We start from the raw sequence: 9,203 nt of genomic DNA on the forward strand, positions 1-9,203 counted from the left end.
AAACTCTGCTAGTCTAAATGTTTCATTCGATTTTTATGTTACAGATATTCCATGCCTTTGGATGTAAAGGGTTGTTGGAATAAGCACAAAATATACATTTACTCCAACTAATCTGTATGACATTCGGAAAATGATATCAGTTGCAATGAATTATTAACAAGATAAAAGACAGAGCTCGATTGGAATTTCTTACAATTATTTTTAATATATTATAGAACTGAAATGGAAATTAGCATGTGCGTCAAACTATTCATCTTATGCAAGAGGAATTAGTTTAACCTTTTACTTTAAGAGGACATTGAAGCCAGGCCGTGGGGCCATCCATGCTTTTCTGGGTTGTCCTTTAAAACTCTGATTGACCCAGCTTTAATTTTCATACAAAATTCGATGGAAATAGGTATATATTAATTTTTACTAGCAAGTACCAAAAAGTCAATCAAACTTACTAACCTTAAGTGTAAAATTACAGGTACAATTTTGGATAACAATTTAGTTGTTATTGAATTAAAATTCCAAGTTATTTAAAAAAGAAAGAAATGTTGTTGCAACATGTTTATCATATTTTTGTCACTTAATCTAATTATATCGACCAAAACTTGTATTTAAATCAAATTAAAGAGATGCATTCGATTTAAACATTGTGTATGCTTAATTATCTTCTAATATTATTTCCCCAATGAATAGTCAATCAAGGCGTCTATTTTTTCCTGGAGGATTTGATTGTCCACTGCACCAAAGTGTACCCTAATAAATAACATCAGGTGTTACTCATTTTCTTTTATTACACTAATTAATTATGCGGTAATGTGGGCCCTAGATCTATTACTTACCATATGTATAATACAAGTTTAATTAAGTAAATTAACATTGACTTTGACAATTCAAATAAAAGGGCCTATCTATTCAATGGCAATGGATGGATTTGGTGGGTCAGCAAGGAAAAGATAGAGAAATTGTGATTAAGAAATAATTAGAATATATTATAGTATAATGCCGACAAACAATTATAGAAAAAGGCATCCACATAGGACGCTTCAATTTTATTAATAAATTATAGCAAAACATAGGAAATCTTATTAAAATGCAAAAAATACATAACAGATTATAGTAATTCATGGGCTGCTTCATGCATATAATTGTCTAATTGTTGTCAACCTAGAATTGCTTATGGAGATGGTGAATAATGTTGGAGACAGAGGACTAAAGGAGAAACCAAGAAAATTGATTTTTATTAATATAAAACAATTTGTACACTCTCACGTATAAAGAGAGCAACACACTCACTCACACAAATGAGCAACACACACTAACACACTCACACTCACTTGATTTTTGACTTACACTAGGACACAAAACACCTTTTCACACTCTTCTCACTCAAAGGACACACACTCACACTCACACGTACAGCACTCTCTCTTTTTTTTATTGCTATTGGACATAACACTTAACTCATACATCACCACCTATTTATAGAAGAGAAAGTCGGCTGTGGATACTTCTAGAAATATTTAATTATCGATATTTTTCTCATCACTTCCAAGGCACTAGTTGTTCTCCATTTTTAAAAGAGAAAACAAGATAACTCTAGATTCTTCTAGGGAGCGAAGTCGGCATTGATATTTATCAATACTCCCCCTCAATGTCGACTCTCTTGTTTGATTCTCTATTCACCATGTTGAGCATTTCTCTTAACTTTGTAAGCTTGGTAATATTGAGTTCTTTAGTGAATAAGTCTGCCGCTTGATCTTCCGTTTTAACGTGTTGCATTTTAATTTCTTCTAGCAGTACTTTTTCTCTGATAAAATGATAATGTATCTCCACATGTTTTGTCCTTGCATTAAATACAAGATTCTCCGGCAATTGTATTGCTGATTGGTTATCACAATGGAGAGAAACTGCATAGTCAACTTGTTGATGTAAATCTTCAAGTAGCTGTCTTAACCACATACCTTCTTGGCCTGCCGTAGCAGCTGCTCTATATTCTGCTTCTGTAGTTGACAGAGACACAGTTGGTTGTCTTTTACTGCACCAAGATACTACTCCTGAACCAAGGCTGAATATATATCCAGTAGTCGATCGTCGTGTATCATGATCTCCAGCATAGTCGGCATCACAGTAACCAACCAACTTGCATTCCTCTCCTCTTTTATACAGAAGCCCCAAGTTTATAGTGCCTTTAACGTACCTTAATATTCGTCGGACTGCTTCCAAGTGAGGTTTCTTTGGACTTTGCATATACCGACTTACAACTCCAACTGCAAATGAAATATCTGGCCGCGTCAGTGTTAAATAGATAAGACTTCCTACCAATTGTTGGTACATAGTAGCATCCTCCAAGTCTTTTCCTTCATATGCAGATAGCTTAGCATTCACCTCCATTGGAGTTGATATTGGCTTGCAGTCCAACATTCCAAATTTTTGTAATAGATTCTTGGCATACTTTTGTTGACCAAGAAATAAACCTTTCTTTGTTCGGTCAACTTCGAGTCCAAGGAAGTGCTTGAGCTCCCCAAGTTCCTTCATCTGGAAGCGAACTGATAAATTTCTCTTTGTTTGAGAGATTTCATCTTCATGATCTCCTGTGATAATTAAATCATCCACATATACTAGCACTATTGCTAGTTTTGTTCCTTCAGTCTTCACAAATAAACTAGAATCTGCAGAAGATACTATATATCCACTTTGAAGAAGGAACTCTGCAATCTTACCGTACCATGCTCGCAGAGCTTGTTTTAGACCATAAAGTGCCTTCCTTAGCTTGCACACATACTCTGGATTAGTTTTGCTTTCAAAATCCTTTGGCTGTATCATATAAATTTCTCTGTCTAGATCTCCATTCAAGAAGGCATTCTTCACGTCCATCTGCCACAGCTTCCAGTCTTTACTTGCTGCAAGTGCTAGTAGAACACGTACGGTAGTGATCTTTGCTACTGGACTAAACATCTCATCATAGTCTAGTCCATATTGCTGTGAGAATCTTCTTGCGACTAAACGAGCTTTATATCTTTCAATTGATCCATCATGATGAGTTTTTATCTTGTAAACCCATTTACAGGATATGGGTTTTACAGTTTTAGGTTTAGACACCAAATCCCAAGTTTGATTTTGATTTAATGCAGAAATTTCTTCTTCCATAGCCTTTCTCCATTCATGATATTTAGATGCTTCTTCATATGATGTAGGTTCTTTTATATCCTCCATTTCTGTTATTACTACATTAGCGTACCTGGGATTTGGTCTTCGTTGTCTGCTCGATCTTCTTGGTTGTGGAGTTGTCTCTTCGTCATTTTGTTGAAGATTCGACCCGATGTTCTCTGGTATTCCTTGATGTACACCAGACCGCCAGGGACTTTAAGATGATATCGTAGGCTCGTCTGCTACAGTCGGCTCGTCTTCTCCTTCATTTGTTGGCTGGCATGCTTCATATTCTTGCTCCCCCATATTTTGTTGCAGCTTGACCTCAATCTCCTTTGAATTTGGCAACTCTGTATTTTGAGGTGCCCACTAAGAAGATGCTTCATCGAACACCACATTTCATGAAGTATAACATCGTCCAGTATTAGGGTCACAACATTTCCACCCTTTTCTTTGGCTATCATATCCGACAAAAATGCATCTTATTGCCTTCTTATCAAACTTCATGCGTAAGTGAGAAGGCACAAACACATAGCAAACACAGCCAAAGATTCAAAAGTGGCTTACTGTGGGTTTTATGTTCCACAGTTTTTCAAAGGGTGAGAGGAATCCTAACTTTGCTTGAGGGAGCCTATTAATCACATGAGCTGCTGTATTCATGCACTCAGCCCAAAATCTTCCTGGAACATTTTTTGCATGTAGCATGCTCCGACATGTTTCTGCAAGATGTCGGTTCTTTCTTTCCGCAATACCATTTTGTTGCGGAGTATTTGGACACGTCAATTGATGTCTTATTTTGTATTCTCTTAAATATTGTATAAATTCTCTTGAGGTATATTCTCCCCCATTATCTGTGCGTAGGCATTGTATCCTTTTGCCTAATTCTCTTTCTACCTTTTCCTTAAATTGCTTAAATTTTGAAAAGGTCTCAGATTTTTCTTTCATAAAGAAAACCCAGACGTACCTTGAAAAATCGTCAATGAATGTCACCATATAATGCATGCCTCCAACTGATGACTGCTTGATACGCCCGAAGACATTAGAGTGAATGAGTTGCAGAGGCTCTTTTGCTTGGAACTTTGAATCTTCAAATGGTAGTTGATGTGCTTTACCGTATTGACACCCTGCACAGATTGTGTCGACACCGACATCGAGTTGGGGAAGACCCTTGAGCATTGACTTTTGCATCATCACCTTCAACTTTTTGTAGCTAACATGTCCTAACCGTGCGTGCCAAAGGTCTGATGTCTCGTTCCTTCTTGTCTTGTTTACGTAGGCAGACTCTGCTGACATCACATAGATAGATTCCAACCACCGCCCCTTCATTGTTGGTGTACCAGAGATTTTAAGGTCTCGATACACCTTAACATCCTCAGGTCCAAACAATACATAATTTCCTGAAGATGTTAGTTGAGCTACTGACAGCAAATTCTTCTTCATTCCTAGCACATGAAAGACATCTTGCAGTTGAACTTGATGGCAACTAAAACGAGGCATGATTGCTGCCTTACCAACATGAGCTATCGGCAATCTTGAGTCATTTGCCATCACCACCATACGCCCTCCTTTATACTCTGTCATGCTTTACAACTTCTCTTTATCTCCCATCATATGATTTGAACTTCCAGAGTCTATAATCCAATCATTTTTATAATCAATGCATCTAGGGATAACCGCTGCGAGTGTCGTTTCCCTTTCTTACATTGAACTTGAGCCATCCATGAGCTCAGCAGTAGCCAAAGATGCTTCAACATCCCATTCATCTTCACTTATATTATTTTAAGGCTCTGGGATAACTATATTACTTTCTGTAAATTTCTTCCTTAGTCTACAGTTTTTAATATAATGTCCTTTTCTTCCACAGTTGAAGCATCTTCCATCATCTCTTTTATTTTCAAAAAATCGTCCATTATCTCTTTTATTTGCTAAAAATTGTTGTCTATTTCTATTATTCCTTTGTTCTCCTCTAAAATCTTCTCCATGTTGATTTACCTTATTAAATTTTTGTTGTTTGGGTCGGCCTTTTCTTCTGCCGCTAAAGAGCGCTTATTCATCGCTCTTTAGTGAGACCCCAGCCATTTGTTTGATCATATTTTCTTGATCAATTAGTAATTTTCTAATTCAATCAATGAAGGTTGGATTGGCCAACCTTGAATGGCTGAAATAAATCCTTTAAATTCGGGTCTCAACCCATGTAAAATTATTCTCTTCATTCTAGATTCTGTAATAGGAGAACTAGGATCTAACTTAGTAATTTCGCGACTAAGAGTTTTTACCTTGTTGAAATATTTCTGGATTGTCATGTCGTGCTATGTTGTTGACAGCAATTCACTCTCGAGAAGCTGCAACCTTGTGTCGTTCTTCCTTGAGAAGAGTCTTGTAAACGTGTCCCAGGCCTCTTTTGGAACTTCAATATCCCGTATGTACTCCAACATTTTTTTAATTGACTTAGAAGATTCTAGAATTAACTAGTATATTTGATATACTTGGTTGGAAGTCGAGCATTGGAATTTGTGAAAAAAAATCTAAACTTGAGGATGAGAGCAAGGACATAGTGGAGAAGTCTAGAAGCTTTGAGTAGGCCAAAGCAACTGACTTTGTCAAGTATAAAAGGAAGCTTTGGCTTCCCTGCTTGGTGAGCTACACAAGTGAGCTCCAAGGAGGCTCTCGGTTGGTGTGAGTGAAAGAGCTACTCAATTGAGTAGAGTGAGCTCTTAGAAAGAGAGAGCTTTCATGTGTCAGTAAATGTTAAGAGTTGTGTTTATGTGTTAAGTCTTAATTATGTGTGTGGGTCCTGCTGCACGTGTGTGAGTATTTTATATTATGTCAATGTATTTGTTTGTATAAATTATTAGTATAATAGAATTAATTTATTTTCTCCCCCAACAAATAATATTCTTGTTAACTTGGATGGCATGAGTGAGAACATCAGGATTAATAGGTGGGTCTGATCCAAACACAGTGTTAAAAATCGTGATAACTCCTGGATTTTGGCTGCTAAGGCCAGTAAAAGCAATAGCATTGTAATCTCCCTGTTGAACTGGAAATGAATAAGACCAACTGGGAACACAAAAACATCTCCTTTATTGAGGATTGTAGTGAAGAGTTTGTTATTTCCATCTTGTTGGTTGGATGTGACAAAACCATCCTCCAATGTTCCCTCCACGACTACTAGTATCAGGACCCGTCCAAAATTCCTCACCGGAACCCTAAACAAGCCCTGATCCCAGGGAAACCCTACCGGACCCTCCTATGGAAAATCCGGCAGAACCTCCCCTAAGGGATGGACTTACCACAAATTACCTGCACCGAAAACACACTTCTATAATCACCCCCTTATTTCTCCCGCAAACTACAAGTTGTTCCACAATTTACAGCACTTCACAACAATAACAGCAGCGCAGTGCATAAATAAAAGATAAGTGTCCAAATAGTATACAGAGCTTTATGAATTGCTAGTCAACAGAAATACAACAAAGATGAAAGAAATAATACACTGAAATGAATGAGTACAAAGTTACTTCTCGAAACACGATAGCAGCGAAAAATTGGTTCGCTCCGGAAGAACGTCTACCACCTCTTGCACCTAAGGGAACGGAACTTAAAAACGTGAGATGTTAATCATCTCAATGAGTGACCCTAACTACTGAACACTTTTAATGATAAGAATAATAATAATAATAATAATAATAATAAGGGAATTGAATTAATACCAACAATTAATAAATAAATAATAACAGTTGGAAATGATAATTTTTCCCTCAAAACCCTCACTAATCACTCCGTTGGAAATGTTCCCTTTTTAAAACAATTTCACAAAACCCGATATTCGTACTTCCCAAAAACCAAAGGATCAAACCATTTGAGAAACAGTATAAATAAATACCCCAATATATAATTAAAATGCAATAAATTATAATAAATAATTTTTGAACACCTTTGGGGTTTGAAACTTTATTTGAAAACCACACTTGACGCATCACACCATATACCGATGATGCCCTCCGATACCCAGCGTCCTGAGCACCGACTGGCGGGGGGGATTAAAGAGAGAAACTTGCAAACGGCACTTCGGCGTCCCGACAGTACCGCTGCTGAAACCATCATCCCGGCCAAGGAGGGGGGCGGCTGAGGCCAATAACAAACTTGCCTGCCCACGGTCCAATGGCAACACATGGGTGAAATAATAATACTTGCGCGCTGAACCACATATACATATACCAGAACACCAATACTGTATGAATGCGTCTAAAATAATTATTAAACCAACTGTACCGTTTTCCAAAATTTACCGTGGCAAATATACCAAATTTTCACAAAATACCATCCCACATATTTTTATTTAACAAACGGTACGGAAACATCGATAACCAATAAACCATAATTTTTCTTGTAACACGAGGTTCAACAATTAAAATACTGCGGGCATAATTTATACAATTTAAACAAATATTTTCATAAAATAATTAACCCAATTATGCCCGAAAATAATACTTAAAACCTCGTACGAATATTACCGAAATACACTTTGCTCATGCATAATAAATAAATTAAATCACAATAAAACCATAATTAAATTGTACCACATGAGCATAATTTAAATACCAATTAAACATAATTAATTGCCCAAAATATTTTTGAAGGTGGGTCACTCACCTTAAGCGCGTAAATCAGCTAAAATCCTCCGCGGGATCAACTCCACTACTCGTACGCGCACCTAAAACATCCACAGTACCAACCAAATATATTAATATTTTATTCGGGTAATTCCCAAATGGGTACCAGGGGAGCGAACACCAAACGATATCTAAAATTTACAAGTTATATACCGAATCGAAGCTCGAGTGATGAGGATCACGGATTCGGTCTTAATTTCCGGTGATCGGACCCGAGGTGGTCGGAATCTCACCGGAAAGCTTTCGGGTTTCGACTCCGCAATTCTCCCAAACCATCGTGAATTGGCGAAAACGGATGCCGGATTTGGGTTCAGGAGGTCGAACATAGTCGGGAGGGATCGGCGGTGTGACTGGGTACTCGCCGGAACAATAACTTCCGACGAGCCGCCGCGGTCACCGGCAACCGTCGCCGGCGGCGGCGCGTGCGATGGCCATTGGCTGAGATTTTTTGCAGATTTGTAGATCGAGGGGAGAGGAATCCAACGGGACCGGCGGTGAGGTAAACGGAGGCCGGACAGCGGAGAAATCGGGGTTTGAAGAATTTCAGACCCTCGCCGGAAAAAGCTCCGATCCCGGCGCGTCGGAGGTCCCGTGGCCGTGAAATTTGGTGGGTAGGCCGGACTTGAGGAGGTGGTGAGGGGTGGCTGGCGCGTGTGGCCGGAAAATGGCCGGAAAGGGGTCAATCGGCGGTGGAGGGAAAAATCGCCTCGATCTTTGCCGCCTCGATCTGGGCGCGTCCGGCGGCCAATGGCCGTGAAACTTTGGGGTTTTGCCGGAAATGGGGAGAGGATTCCGTCTGGCCGGCGCGTGTAAGGTGAATCGGCCGGAAAATTTAAAAACTCCGGCAGCCTGTCAGTTTTTCTCTCTCTCTCTCTCTTTCTCTCTCTTCCCCGAGATTTTTGTCAAATAAAAGCCACGGTGTGACACTGTTCATTCCACGTGGACCAATCAGGTGATGGCACGTGGCATCACTGTGCACTTAAGCCAGATATAATAAAATATTACGGTATCCGACGAATTTCAAACGTCCATAACTTTTTAACCAAATGTCTGATGTAAGCGTGCCGCTAGTCTATGAACTCGTATCGACGAGTACTTTACAACCATACAAGAGTCAAAACAAAATTACACCACAAGAAAAAGTAAACGCCCAGCACCTTTTAGATTGTTTCAAACCGTTGCTCCGTTTTCGACGTGCTACTAGTCTACGAACTCAGGACATCATGCACTTCGCCACGGTACCCTAGTCAACTGGAAATTCCAATTGGAACAAAAAGTCAACTTTTGACCCGCTCGGTCAATGGTCAACCTCGGTCAACGTGCACGGATTCCGGTGCGATTTGGGATGGGGTGTTACAACCTCCCCCCCTTATAAAAATTTCGTCCTCG

Source organism: Ziziphus jujuba, chromosome 10, assembly GCF_031755915.1.
Source record: "Ziziphus jujuba cultivar Dongzao chromosome 10, ASM3175591v1".
NCBI lineage: Eukaryota > Viridiplantae > Streptophyta > Magnoliopsida > Rosales > Rhamnaceae > Ziziphus > Ziziphus jujuba.